A 15,669-nucleotide genomic window follows, 5' to 3' on the forward strand; every position below is an offset into this window, starting at 1 on the left:
CGTATAGATGTGCCCCTTGGTTTCCATGGTCTTGTCGATTATTGTTACAATGTCCGTTGGTTACCCCCGATGCTTCTCACTCTTTTTCCCCTGTCCCGCTACAAAGTTTCTCCCTGCAGGCAATCACTGAGTCCGAGGTGCAAAAGGAGCTCCTTAAATGTGACCCCAAAAACACCTGGGTCAGATGGTTTAGACCCTTTCTTCTTTTAGGTTGTTGCCCCTATCTTCGCCAAGCCTGTCTCTCCTTTCTGGGGAGGTTTCCATTGCTTGGAAGGCAGCCAAAGTTCATCCTTTATTTAAAGGGGGAGATCAAACTGATCCTAACTGTTATAGGCCTATTTCCATTTTGCCCTGTTTATCAAAAGTTTTGGAAGAACTTGTCAATAATCACCTGACTGACTTTCTTGATGTTGATAGTATTCTCTCTGGTATGCAATCTGGTTTCTGCTCAGGTTATGCATGTGTCACTGCAACCTTAAAGATCCCCAATGATGTCACCATTGCCCTTGATTCTAAGCAATATTGTGCTGCTATTTTTATTGACTTGGCCAAAGCTTTTGCTATGGTAGACCATTCCATTCCTGTGGGCTGGCTAAGAAGTATTGGTGTCTCTGAGGGGTCCTTGGCCTGGTTTGCTAACTACCTCTCTTTTAAAGAGTGCAGTGTATAAAGTCAGAAAATCTGCTGTCTCAGCCATTGCCTTTCACCAAGGGAGTACCCCAAGGCTCGATCCTAGGCCCCATGCTCTTCTCAATTTACATTATCAACATAGCTCAGGCAGTAGGAAGCTGTCTCATCCATTTATATGCAGATGATACAGTCTTATACTCAGCTGGCCCTTTCCCGGATATTGTGTTAAATGCTCTACAACAAAGATTTCTTAGTGTCCAACAAGCTTTCTCTACCCTTAACCTTGTTCTGAACACCTCCGAAAACAAAGGTAATGTGATTTGGTTTCCTCTATTGTAATCGTTCCTTTTTCACCCCAGCTGTGAAACTAACCCTGATTCAGATGACCATCCTTCCCATGCTAGATAATGGGTAGGATGGTCATTTATAGATCGGTAAGTAAGCGTGCTCTCGAGCAGCTAGATGTTCTTTACCATTCGGCCATCAGATTTGCCACCAATGCTCCTTATAGGACACAGCACTGCACTCTATACTCCTCTGTAAACTGGTCATCTCTGTATACCCATCGCATTGATGCTTATTTATAAAACCCTCTTGGCCTCACTCTCCCTTATCTGAGATATTTACTGCAGCCCTCATCCTCCACATACAAAACCCACTCTGCCAGTAACATTCTGTTAAAGGTCCCCAAAGCACACACGTCCCTGGGTCGCTTCTCTTTTCAGTTTGCTGCAGCTAGCGACTGGAACGAGCTGCAACAAACACTCAAACTGTACAGTTTTATCTGAATCTCTTCATTCAATGACTCAATCATGGACACTATTGCTGACAATTGTGGCTCCTTTGTGCGATGTACTGTTGTCTCTACCTTCTTGACGTTTGTGTTGTTGATTGTGCCCAATAATGTTTGTACCATATTTTGTGCTGCTACCATGTTGTGTTTCTACCATGCTGTGTTGTCATGTGTTGCTGCCTTGCTATGTTGTTGTCTTAGGTATCTCTTTATGTAGTGTTGTGTTGTCTCTCTTGTTGTGATGTGTGTTTTGTCCTATATTTTATATATATTTTATCCCAGGCCCCCGTCCCCGCAAGAGGCCTTTTGCCTTTTGAGAGACCGTCATTGTAAATAAGAATTTGTTCTTAATAATTAACTGACTTGCCTAGTTAAATGAAGGTTAAATAATAAAAAATACCCCATCTATCTAATCTATACCCCATACCTATCGAATCTGTACCCCATGTATTGAATCTATATCCCATCTATCTAACCTATATCCTATCTAATCTTTATCCCATTAATCTAATCTATACCCCATCTATTTAATCTATACCCCATCTATATAATCCATACCCCATCTATTTAATAAATACCCCATCTATCTAATCTATATCCCATCTATCTAATCTATATCCCATCTATGTAATCTATATCCCATCTATGTAATCTATACCCCATATATCTAATCTATACCCCATCTATATAATCCATACCCCATCTATTTAATAAATACCCCATCTATCTAATCTATATCCCATCTATCTAATCTATATCCCATCTATGTAATCTATATCCCATCTATGTAATCTATACCCCATATATCTAATCTATACCCCATCTATCTAATCTATACCCCATCTGTCTAATCTATACCCCGTATATTTAATCTATACCCCATCTATCTAATCTATATCCCATCTATCTAATCTATATTCCATATATCTAATCTATACCCCATCTATCTTATCTATATCCCACTATGTCGTCTATACTCCATCTATCTAATCCATACCCAATCTATCTAATCTATATTCCATATATCTAATCTATACCCCATATATCTAATCTATACCCCATATATGTAATCTATACCCCATCTATCTAATCTATATCCCACTATGTCGTCTATACTCCATCTATCTAATCCATACCCAATCTATCTAATCTATATTCCATATATCTAATCTATACCCCATCTATCTAATCTATACTCCATATATCTAATCAATACCCCATCTCTATCTAATCTATACCCCATCTCTATCTAATCTATACCCCATCTATCTAATCTATACCCCATCTATCTAATATATAGCCCATCTATCTAATCTGTACCCCATCTTTCTAATCTATACCCCATTTTTCTCATCTGTACCCTATTTTTCTAATCTATACCCCATCTTTCTAATCTATACCCCATCTAATCTGTACCCCATTTTTCTAATCTGTACCCCATCTCTTTAGATCAGAGCAGATGAAAGGAAAGACATTAGGCCTCTTAATGTTAAATGGAAATGCACTTCTTTATGTTGTCAGACCAGAACATTGTAGCTCCCCATGAGTATGCCCGTGACCTCTGCCCTGGAAGTGGTTCACCACAACACTGATGAGTCCATCATAGAAAGACAAGTTAGATTTCATCTCTCAACCAGCCTCCTGTGGTAATAAACTTGCATCTTATTTTATTTACTCACTGACTGACTGATTCTCTGCCCTGACACAAGTCAGCACAATTCACTTAAATGTAATTTCCCTCTTTCCTCTCTTTTCTTTTTTTGCCCTGTTTCTCTTTAAAGAAAAACATATATACAGCTCAGTTAAAGACCTAGGATTTAAACATCCATTGCATGCCTTCGAATGCATTGACATGCCCTTGGAAAAACATTTTACTCTGAGCTACTCTTGACATTTTTACTCTCTCCTTGAGAAATGCAGTCCTGGGTTGAGAGCCGCAGATATAAAGGGAGAGGAAATTTTAAACTGCCTGTGAAAGGATTGACTTGACAAGAGGAAATCAGATAGCCCAGAGACAGATGGAGAGAGAGATATGGAAGAGGAGAGTCGAAGACCGAGGGAAGGGGACAAGGGGACATTTTCAGACAGATGTAAAGCAGTAGCCCAGTGTGCTGTCCCACTGAGGAAGAGGTGTCTCTTGCTGAACTATAGAGACTAGACAGAAGAGAGTGAGGAGGGCTAAAGAGAGACAGAGAAAGAGATCTAGACCAGTGTGTGTCATAGAAGTGAAGAAGAGGTGTCTCTTGGTGGTCTCCTTCCTCTTCTCTAGACAAGGGTTGAGCAGCCTCAGTAGCTGTAGGACCCTCTCCTCCCTGCGAAAATCAGTCAGTCATAGATGTTCCAGTTGAGACCTCTGATGTAGAGACGCAGTGTTGCTGAGTTGTGTTTCTGGACAGTCTCCACTCTGGGCATGAACCTAGAGGAAACATTCAAACACTGTTACTACCTGGGAGGTAATGGGTGCATAACAAGACTTGTTGTGTGTTTGTTTGTGTGTCTATACTGTATCAGTGTGCTGTACAGTACTGGCCGATCTTGATGTAGTAGTGTGTGGGCTTGGGCATGACGAATTCCCCAGGGATCTCCACCTCAGCGGTCTGGGCGGAGAAGTTGCTGAGGAAGCGACACTTCTCCTCGATCAGGAAGAACTTGGGCAGCTGCTTGGTCTTGGCCTCCAGGATCTTGATAAACTTCTTCAGCTAGGAGATGAGGTTGTGGAGCTTCATGGAGCCAGACACGCTGAAGTCAAAGTCTGCATGGGGACAGAGACACAAAGAAAGGGGTTGATAACCTACATGAGGCTAGAGGTAGTGGAGGTTGACAACATATTAGAAGGATGAGGCTGGACGTAGTGGAGGTTGACAACATGTTAGAAGGATGAGGCTGGAGGTAGTGGAGGTTGACAAAATGTTAGAAGGATGAGGCTGGAGGTAGCGGAGGTTGGACAACATGTTAGAAGGATGAGGCTGGAGGTAGTGAAGGTTGACAACATGTTAGAAGGATGTGGCTGGACGTAGTGGAGATTGACAACATGTTAGAAGGATGAGGCTGGAGGTAGTGGAGGTTGACAACATGTTAGAAGGATGAGGCTGGTGGTAGTGGATGTTGACAACATGTTAGAAGGATGAGGCTGAAGGTGGTGGAGGTTGACAACAGGTTCGAAGGATGAGGCTGGAGGTAGTGGAGGTTGACAACATGTTAGAAGGATGAGGTTGAAGGTAGTGGACTTAGTGGAGGTAGACAACATGTTAGAAGGATGAGGCTGGAGGTAGTGGAAGTTGACAACATGTTAGAAGGATGAGGCTGGAGGTAGTGGAGGTTGACAACATGTTAGAAGGATGAGGCTGTAGATAGTGGAGGTTGACAACATGTTAGAAGGATGAGGCTGAAGAGTGTGGACGTAATGGAGGTAGACAACATGTTAGAAAGATGAGGCTGAAGGGTAGTGGACGTAGTGGAGGTAGACAACATGTTAGAAGGATGAGACTGGAGGTAGTGGACGTAGTGGAGGTAGACAACATGTTAGAAGGATGAGACTGGAGGTAGTGGACGTAGTGGAGGTAGACAACATGTTAGAAGGATGAGGCTGGAGGTAGTGGAGGTAGACAACATGTTAGAAGGATGAGGCTGTAGATAGTGGAGGTTGACAACATGTTAGAAGGATGAGGCTGAAGAGTGTGGACGTAATGGAGGTAGACAACATGTTAGAAAGATGAGGCTGAAGGTAGTGGACGTAGTGGAGGTAGACAACATGTTAGAAGGATAAGACTGGAGGTAGTGGACGTAGTGGAGGTAGACAACATGTTAGAAGGATGAGGCTGGAGGTAGTGGAGGTAGACAACATGTTAGAAGGATGAGGCTGTAGATAGTGGAGGTTGACAACATGTTAGAAGGATGAGGCTGAAGGTAGTGGACGTAGTGGAGGTAGACAACATGTTAGAAGGATGAGGCTGGAGGTAGTGGAGGTAGACAACATGTTAGAAGGATGAGGCTGTAGATAGTGGAGGTTGACAACATGTTAGAAGGATGAGGCTGAAAGTAGTGGACGTAGTGGAGGTAGACAACATGTTGGAAGGATGAGGCTGAAGGTAGTCGAGGTTGACAACATGTTAGAAGGATGAGACTGGAGGTAGTGGAGGTTGACAACATGTTAGAAGGATGAGGCTGAAGGTAGTGGAGGTTGACAACATGTTAGAAGGATGAGGCTGGAGGTAGTGGAGGTTGACAACATGTTAGAAGGATGAGGCTGAAGGTAGTGAACTTAGTGGAGGTAGATAACATGTTAGAAGGATGAGGCTGGAGGTAGCGGAGGTTGACGAAATGTTAGAAGGATGAGGCTGGAGGTAGTGGAGGTAGACAACATGTTAGAAGGATGAGGCTGTAGATAGTGGAGGTTGACAACATGTTAGAAGGATGAGGCTGAAGAGTGTGGACGTAATGGAGGTAGACAACATGTTAGAAAGATGAGGCTGAAGGTAGTGGACGTAATGGAGGTAGACAACATGTTAGAAAGATGAGGCTGAAGGGTAGTGGACGTAGTGGAGGTAGACAACATGTTAGAAGGATGAGACTGAAGGGTAGTGGACGTAGTGGAGGTAGACAACATGTTAGAAGGATGAGACTGGAGGTAGTGGACGTAGTGGAGGTAGACAACATGTTAGAAGGATGAGGCTGTAGATAGTGGAGGTTGACAACATGTTAGAAGGATAAGACTGGAGGTAGTGGACGTAGTGGAGGTAGACAACATGTTAGAAGGATGAGACTGGAGGTAGTGGACGTAGTGGAGGTAAACATGTTAGAAGGATGAGGCTGTAGATAGTGGAGGTTGACAACATGTTAGAAGGATGAGACTGGAGGTAGTGGACGTAGTGGAGGTAGACAACATGTTAGAAGGATGAGGCTGGAGGTAGTGGAGGTAGACAACATGTTTGAAGGATGAGGCTGTAGATAGTGGAGGTTGACAACATGTTAGAAGGATGAGGCTGAAGGTAGTGGACGTAGTGGAGGTAGACAACATGTTGGAAGGATGAGGCTGGAGGTAGTGGAGGTAGACAACATGTTTGAAGGATGAGGCTGTAGATAGTGGAGGTTGACAACATGTTAGAAGGATGAGGCTGAAGGTAGTGGACGTAGTGGAGGTAGACAACATGTTAGAAGGATGAGGCTGGAGGTAGTGGAGGTAGACAACATGTTAGAAGGATGAGGCTGTAGATAGTGGAGGTTGACAACATGTTAGAAGGATGAGGCTGAAAGTAGTGGACGTAGTGGAGGTAGACAACATGTTGGAAGGATGAGGCTGGAGGTAGTGGACGTAGTGGAGGTATACAACATGTTAGAAGGATGAGGCTGAAGGTAGTCGAGGTTGACAACATGTTAGAAGGATGAGACTGGAGGTAGTGGAGGTTGACAACATGTTAGAAGGATGAGGCTGAAGGTAGTGGAGGTTGACAACATGTTAGAAGGATGAGGCTGGAGGTAGTGGAGGTTGACAACATGTTAGAAGGATGAGGCTGGAGGTAGTGGAGGTTGACAACATGTTAGAAGGATGAGGCTGGAGGTAGTGGAGGTTGACAACATGTTAGAAGGATGAGGCTGAAGGTAGTGAACTTAGTGGAGGTAGACAACATGTTAGAAGGATGAGGCTGAAGGTAGTGGACTTAGTGGAGGTAGACAACATGTTAGAAGGACGAGGCTGGAGGTAGTGGAGGTTGACAACATGTTAGAAGGGTGAGACTGGAGGTAGTGAAGGTTGACATCATGTTAGAAGGATGAGGCTGAAGGTGGTGGACTTAGTGGAGGTAGACAACATGTTAGAAGGATGAGGCTGGAGGTAGTGGAGGTAGACAACATGTTAGAAGGATGAGGCTGGAATTAGTGGAGGTAGAAGGAAGCCAACATCAAAGCCTACACTGACAAACATAGAATTCAATGTTTGGGTTCAAATGGTTTCGTCTATTATGGTTCATAGAGAACTACATGATTTGTTCTTTTAAAGTTCATACAGAAAACAAAATGGTTTAGTGCAGTGGTTCCCAAATGTTTTATATTCCTGTAACCCTTCAAACATTCAACCTCCAGCTGCGTACCCCCTCTAGCACCAGGGTCAGCTGCGTACCCCCTCTAGCACCAGGGTCAGCGCACTCTCAAATGTTGTTTTTTACCATCATTGTAAACCTGCCACACACACACTATACAATACATTTATTAAACATAAGAATGAGTATGAGTTTTATGTCACACCCGGCTTGTGGGAAGTGACAAAGAGCTCTTATAGGACCAGGGCACAAATAATAACATAATAAATAATAATGAATAATTGTGCTCGTATTTAACCATCTTACATATAAAACCTTATTTGTTCATCGAAAATTGTGAATAACTCACCACAGGTTAATGAGAAGGATGTGCTTGCAAGGATGCACATAACGCTACAATGTTGGGTTGTATTGGAGAGTCTCATTCTTAAATCATTTTCCATACACAGTCTGTGCCTATATTTAGTTTTCATGCTTGTGAGGGCCGAGAATCGACTCTCACATAGGTACATGGTTGCAAACGGCATCAGTGTCTTAACAGCACAATTTGCCAAGGCAGAATACTCTGTTCAGAAATCTGTAAGTGGCTTCTGATTAAATTCAAATTTCACAGAACCGCTTGTTGCAATTTCGATGAGGCTCTTTTGTTCAGATATCGGTAAGTGGACTGGAGGCAGGGCATGAAAGGGATAACGAATACAGTTGTTTGTGTCATCCATTCTGGGAAAGTACCTGCGTAATTGCGCACCCAGCTCACTCAAGTAGTTCGCTATATCACATTTGACATTCTCCGTAAAGTTTGAGTTTGCACACAAAAAATCATACAATGATGGAAAGACCTAAGTGTTGTCCTTGTTAATGCAGACAGAGAAGAGCTCCAACTTCTTAATCATACTCCCTGTAATCCTAGATTCAGATCATTAAGGAGAGAAGAAGCATCACCCAGAAAGGCCAGTCGTGTGAGAAACTCGTCATCATGCAAGCGGTCAGAGAAGTGAAAATTATGGTCAGTAGAGAAACCTTTTTAAAAAACGTGTCAATACCTTTCCCCTTGATAACCAGCGCACTTCTGTATGTTGTAAAAGCGTTACATGGTCGCTGCCCATATCATTGCATAATGCAGAAAATACACAAGAGTTCAGGGGCCTTGCCGCAGTGACCCAAGTGGCGACGGGAGCAACTGCTTGCACAAGCCGGTCCACTATGTCTCCTGTCATGGATTCTGTGCCATCAGTACAGATACCAACATGAGCAGTAGCTACGTTTTGTTGCATACAGACCGTTAGTGGAATTCCCACGAGAGAGTAATGGGTAATGTGATTGGATGTTCATTATTTGACTAGGCTACCTGTATTTGACATTGTGTTGTTATTTCGCTGAACACTAAATGGTTTAATTTTATTTTTGGCAGTGAAACGAGGCTACTCAGGCGAGAAAAAAACCTCACCCCAATGTATAGCCCCGTTGGAAAATATAAATGGACTGTTTGAAAAAACTGGTGGTGCGTGTACCCCAGTTTGGGAATAACTGGTTTAGTCTATTAAGGTTCATAAAGAAAACTAAATGGTTTTGTCATGCGGGTGAAAGAGGACCCAAAAGCGACTTGGCGAAAACAGAGTCTTTAATCCAGTAAAGTAAATACAAACAAAAAACACAACTTTCACTCGAAATGACGAGGACAAACTGGAGACTCGATCTTGAACAGCAGGTGAACAGCAGGTTGCCTCGGGAAGGCACTTGAACCAGACAGACTCAGACACCTGCTCACCACGCAGCATCTGAGGAAAACACGACACGACAGGGCGATACACAAACACAGCACGGTGAATTCTAGACAAGGAACCGACAGGACAGGAACGGAACACAAAGGAAGAAATAGGGACTCTAATCAGGGGAAAGGATCGGGAACAGGTGTGGGAAGACTAAATGATTGATTAGGGGAATAGGAACAGCTGGGAGCAGGAACGGAACGATAGAGAGAAGAGAGAGCGAGAGAGTGAGAGAGGGAGGGGGAGAGAGAGGGATAGAAAGAGGGAAAGAACCTAATAAGACCAGCAGAGGGAAACGAATAGAATGGGAAGCACAGGGACAAGACAAGATAATAAATGACAAAACATGACAGTACCCCCACTCACCGAGCGCCTCCTGGCGCACTCGAGGAGGAATCCTGGCGGCAACGGAGGAAATCATCAATGAGTGAACGGTCCAGCACGTCCCGAGACGGAACCCAACTCCTCTCCTCAGGACCGTAACCCTCCCAATCCACTAAGTATTGGTGACCCCGTCCCCGAGAACGCATGTCCATGATCTTATGTACCTTGTAAATAGGTGCGCTCTCGACAAGGACGGGAGGGGGGAGGGAAGACGAACGGGGGTGCGAAGAAAGGGCTTGACACAGGAGACATGGAAGACAGGATGGACGCGACGAAGATGTCGCGGAAGAAGCAGTCGCACAGCGACAGGATTGACGACCTGGGAGACACGGAACGGACCAATGAACCGCGGAGTCAACTTACGAGAAGCTGTCGTAAGAGGAAGGTTGCGAGTGGAAAGCCACACTCTCTGGCCGCAACAATACCTTGGACTCTTAATCCTGCGTTTATTGGCGGCTCTCACAGTCTGTGCCCTGTAACGGCAAAGTGCAGACCTCACCCTCCTCCAGGTGCGCTCACAACGTTGGACAAACGCTTGAGCGGAGGGAACGCTGGACTCGGCAAGCTGGGATGAGAACAGAGGAGGCTGGTAACCCAGACTACTCTGAAACGGAGATAACCCGGTGGCAGACGAAGGAAGCGAATTGTGAGCGTATTCTGCCCAGGGGAGCTGTTCTGCCCAAGACGCAGGGTTTCTGAAAGAAAGGCTGCGTAGTATGCGACCAATCGTCTGATTGGCCCTCTCTGCTTGACCGTTAGACTGGGGATGAAACCCGGAAGAGAGACTGACTGTCATGTTTTGTCATTTATTATCTTGTCTTGTCCCTGTGCTTCCCATTCTATTCGTTTCCCTCTGCTGGTCTTATTAGGTTCTTTCCCTCTTTCTATCCCTCTCTCTCCCCCTCCCTCTCTCACTCTCTCGCTCTCTCTCTTCTCTCTATCGTTCCGTTCCTGCTCCCAGCTGTTCCTATTCCCCTAATCATCATTTAGTCTTCCCACACCTGTTCCCGATCCTTTTCCCTGATTAGAGTCCCTATTTCTCTTCTTGTTTTTCGTTCCTGCCCCGTCGGATCCTCATTTATAATTCACCGTGCTGTGTCAATGTTTTGCCCTGTCGTGTCGTGTTTCCCTCAGATGCTGCGTGGTGAGCAGGTGTCTGAGTCTGCTAGGTTCAAGTGCCTTCCCGAGGCAACCTGCAGTTCTCGATCAAGTCTCCAGTCTGTTCTTGTCTTTACGTGTAGTATTATGCTTTTTGTTTTGTAAAGTTTATTCTGGATTAAATACTCTGTTTTCGCCAAGTCGCTTTTGGGTCCTCATTCACCTGCATGACAGAAGGATCCGACCGAGGAATGGACCCAGCGACTACAGACGCTCGTAACACTGCCGTCGAGATCCAAGGAGCCATGCTCGGCAGACACGAGCAGGAATTGTCTGCTGCTCGCCATGCCGTGGAGAACCTGGCCGCTCAGGTTTCCGACCTCTCTGGACAGTTCCAGAGTCTTCGTCTCGTGCCACCTGTTACTTCCTGGCCTGCCGAGCCTCCAGAACCTAGGGTTAATAACCCACCTTGCTACTCCGGGCAGCCCACTGAGTGCCGCTCCTTTCTCACCCAGTGTGAGATTGTGTTCTCTCTCCAACCCAACACATACTCTAGAGAGAGAGCTCGGGTTGCTTACGTCATTTCACTCCTTACTGGCCGGGCCCGAGAGTGGGGCACAGCTATCTGGGAGGCAAGGGCTGATTGTTCTAACAATTACCAGAACTTTAAAGAGGAGATGATTCGGGTTTTTGACCGTTCAGTTTTTGGTGGGGAGGCTTCTAGGGTCCTGGCTTCCCTATGCCAAGGTGATCGATCCATAACGGATTACTCTATAGAGTTTCGTACTCTTGCTGCCTCTAGTGACTGGAACGAGCCGGCGCTGCTCGCTCGTTTTCTGGAGGGACTCCACACAGTGGTCAAAGATGAGATTCTCTCTCGGGAGGTTCCTTCCTATGTGGACTCTTTGATTGCTCTCGCCATCCGCATAGAACGACGGGTAGATCTTCGTCACCAGGCTCGTGGAAGAGAGCTCGCATCAACGGTGTTTCCCTGCTCCGCATCGCAACCATCTCCCTCCTCTGGCTCTGAGACTGAGCCCATGCAGCTGGGAGGGATTCGCATCTCGACTAAGGAGAGGGAACGGAGGATCACCAACCGCCTGTGCCTCTATTGCGGATTTGATGGACATTTTGTTAATTCATGTCCAGTAAGAGGCCAGAGCCCATCAGTAAGCGGAGGGCTACTGGTGAGCGCTACTACTCAGGTCTCTTCATCTAGATCTTGTACTACTATGTCGGTCCATCTACGCTGGACCGGTTCGGGTGCTACATGCAGTGCCTTGATTGACTCTGGGGCTGAGGGTTGTTTCATGGACGAAGCATGGGTTCGGAAACATAACATTCCTTTCAGACATTTAGACAAGCCTACGCCCATGTTTGCCTTAGATGGTAGTCATCTTCCCAGTATCAAATTTGAGACACTACCTTTAACTCTCACAGTATCTGGTAACCACAGTGAGACTATTTCTTTTTTGATTTTTCATTCACCTTTCACACCTGTTGTTTTGGGTCATCCCTGGCTAGTATGTCATAATCCTTCTATTAATTGGTCTTGTAATTCTATCCTATCCTGGAACGTATCTTGTCATGTGAAGTGCTTAATGTCTGCCATCCCTCCCATTTCTTCTGTCCCCACTTCTCAGGAGGAACCTGGCGATTTGACAGGAGTGCCGGAGGAATATCATGATCTGCGCACGGTCTTCAGTCGGTCCCGAGCCAACTCCCTTCCTCCTCACCGGTCGTATGATTGTAGTATTGATCTCCTTCCGGGGACCACTCCTCCTCGGGGTAGACTATACTCTCTGTCGGCTCCCGAACGTAAGGCTCTCGAGGATTATTTATCTGTGTCTCTTGACGCCGGTACCATAGTGCCTTCTTCCTCTCCCGGCCGGGGCGGGGTTCTTTTTGTTAAGAAGAAGGACGGTACTCTGCGCCCTGCGTGGATTATCGAGGGCTGAATGACATAACGGTTAAGAATCGTTATCCGCTTCCCCTTATGTCATCAGCCTTCGAGATTCTGCAGGGAGCCAGGTGCTTTACTAAGTTGGACCTTCGTAACGCTTACCATCTCGTGCGCATCAGAGAGGGGGACGAGTGGAAAACGGCGTTTAACACTCCGTTAGGGCATTTTGAGTACCGGGTTCTGCCGTTTGGTCTCGCCAATGCGCCAGCTGTTTTTCAGGCATTAGTTAATGATGTTCTGAGAGACATGCTGAACATCTTTGTTTTTGTCTATCTTGACGATATCCTGATTTTTTCACCGTCACTCGAGATTCATGTTCAGCACGTTCGACGTGTTCTACAGCGCCTTTTAGAGAATTGTCTCTACGTAAAGGCTGAGAAGTGTTCTTTTCATGTCTCCTCCGTTACTTTTCTCGGTTCCGTTATTTCCGCTGAAGGCATTCAGATGGATTCCGCTAAGGTCCAAGCTGTCAGTGATTGGCCCGTTCCAAGGTCACGTGTCGAGTTGCAGCGCTTTTTAGGTTTCGCTAATTTCTATCGGCGTTTCATTCGTAATTTCGGTCAAGTTGCTGCCCCTCTCACAGCTCTTACTTCTGTCAAGACGTGTTTTAAGTGGTCCGGTTCCGCCCAGGAGCTTTTGATCTTCTAAAAGAACGTTTTACGTCCGCTCCTATCCTCGTTACTCCTGACGTCACTAGACAATTCATTGTCGAGGTTGACGCTTCAGAGGTAGGCGTGGGAGCCATTCTATCCCAGCGCTTCCAGTCTGACGATAAGGTTCATCCTTGCGCTTATTTTTCTCATCGCCTGTCGCCATCTGAGCGCAACTATGATGTGGGTAACCGTGAACTGCTCGCCATCCGCTTAGCCCTAGGCGAATGGCGACAGTGGTTGGAGGGGGCGACCGTTCCTTTTGTCGTTTGGACAGACCATAAGAACCTTGAGTACATCCGTTCTGCCAAACGACTTAATGCCCGTCAAGCTCGTTGGGCGTTGTTTTTCGCTCGTTTCGAGTTTGTGATTTCTTACCGTCCGGGTAGCAAGAACACCAAGCCTGATGCCTTATCCCGTCTGTTTAGTTCTTCTGTGGCTTCTACTGATCCCGAGGGATTCTTCCTTATGGGCGTGTTGTCGGGTTGACAGTCTGGGGAATTGAAAGACAGGTTAAGCAAGCACTCACGCACACTGCGTCGCCGCGCACTTGTCCTAGTAACCTCCTTTTCGTTCCTGTTTCCACTCGTCTGGCTGTTCTTCAGTGGGCTCACTCTGCCAAGTTAGCTGGTCATCCCGGTGTTCGAGGCACTCTTGCGTCTATTCGCCAGCGATTTTGGTGGCCGACTCAGGAGCGTGACACGCGCCGTTTCGTGGCTGCTTGTTCGGACTGCGCGCAGACTAAGTCGGGTAACTCTCCTCCTGCCGGTCGTCTCAGACCGCTCCCCATTCCTTCTCGACCATGGTCTCACATCGCCCTAGACTTCATTACCGGTCTGCCTTTGTCTGCGGGGAAGACTGTGATTCTTACGGTTGTCGATAGGTTCTCTAAGGCGGCACATTTCATTCCCCTCGCTAAACTTCCTTCCGCTAAGGAGACGGCACAAATCATTATCGAGAATGTGTTCAGAATTCATGGCCTCCCGTTAGACGCCGTTTCAGACAGAGGCCCGCAATTCACGTCACAGTTTTGGAGGGAGTTCTGTCGTTTGATTGGTGCGTCCGTCAGTCTCTCTTCCGGGTTTCATCCCCAGTCTAACGGTCAAGCAGAGAGGGCCAATCAGACGATTGGTCGCATACTACGCAGCCTTTCTTTCAGAAACCCTGCGTCTTGGGCAGAACAGCTCCCCTGGGCAGAATACGCCACAACTCGCTTCCTTCGTCTGCTACCGGGTTATCTCCGTTTCAGAGTAGTCTGGGTTACCAGCCTCCTCTATTCTCTTCCCAGCTTGCCGAGTCCAGCGTTCCTCCGCTCAAGCGTTTGTCCAACGTTGTGAGCGCACCTGGAGGAGGGTGAGGTCTGCACTTTGCCGCTACAGGGCACAGACTGTGAGAGCCGCCAATAAACGCAGGATTAAGAGTCCTAGGTATTGTTGCGGCCAGAGAGTGTGGCTTTCCACTCGCAACCTTCCTCTTACGACAGCTTCTCGTAAGTTGACTCCGCGGTTCATTGGTCCGTTCCGTGTCTCCCAGGTCGTCAATCCTGTCGCTGTGCGACTGCTTCTTCCGCGCGACATCTTCGTCGCGTCCATCCTGTCTTCCATGTCTCCTGTGTTAAGCCCTTTCTTCGCACCCCCGTTCGTCTTCCCTCCCCCCCTCCCGTCCTTGTCGAGAGCGCACCTATTTACAAGGTACATAAGATCATGGACATGCGTTCTCGGGACGGGGTCACCAATACTTAGTGGATTGGGAGGGTTACGGTCCTGAGGAGAGGAGTTGGGTTCCGTCTCGGGACGTGCTGGACCGTTCACTCATTGATGATTTCCTCCGTTGCCGCCAGGATTCCTCTCGAGTGCGCCAGGAGGCGCCGGTGAGTGGGGGGGGTACTGTCATGTTTTGTCATTTATTATCTTGTCTTGTCCCTGTGCTTCCCATTCTATTCGTTTCCCTCTGCTGGTCTTATTAGGTTCTTTCCCTCTTTCTATCCCTCTCTCTCCCCTCCCTCTCTCACTCTCTCGCTCTCTCTCTTCTCTCTATCGTTCCGTTCCTGCTCCCAGCTGTTCCTATTCCCCTAATCATCATTTAGTCTTCCCACACCTGTTCCCGATCCTTTTCCCTGATTAGAGTCCCTATTTCTCTTCTTGTTTTTCGTTCCTGCCCCGTCGGATCCTCATTTATAATTCACCGTGCTGTGTCAATGTTTTGCCCTGTCGTGTCGTGTTTCCCTCAGATGCTGCGTGGTGAGCAGGTGTCTGAGTCTGCTAGGTTCAAGTGCCTTCCCGAGGCAACCTGCAGTTCTCGATCAAGTCTCCAGTCTGTTCTTGTCTTTACGTGTAGTATTATGCTT

The sequence above is a fragment of the Oncorhynchus gorbuscha genome, linkage group LG06, assembly GCF_021184085.1.
Source record: "Oncorhynchus gorbuscha isolate QuinsamMale2020 ecotype Even-year linkage group LG06, OgorEven_v1.0, whole genome shotgun sequence".
In the NCBI taxonomy this organism is placed as follows: Eukaryota; Metazoa; Chordata; class Actinopteri; order Salmoniformes; family Salmonidae; genus Oncorhynchus; species Oncorhynchus gorbuscha.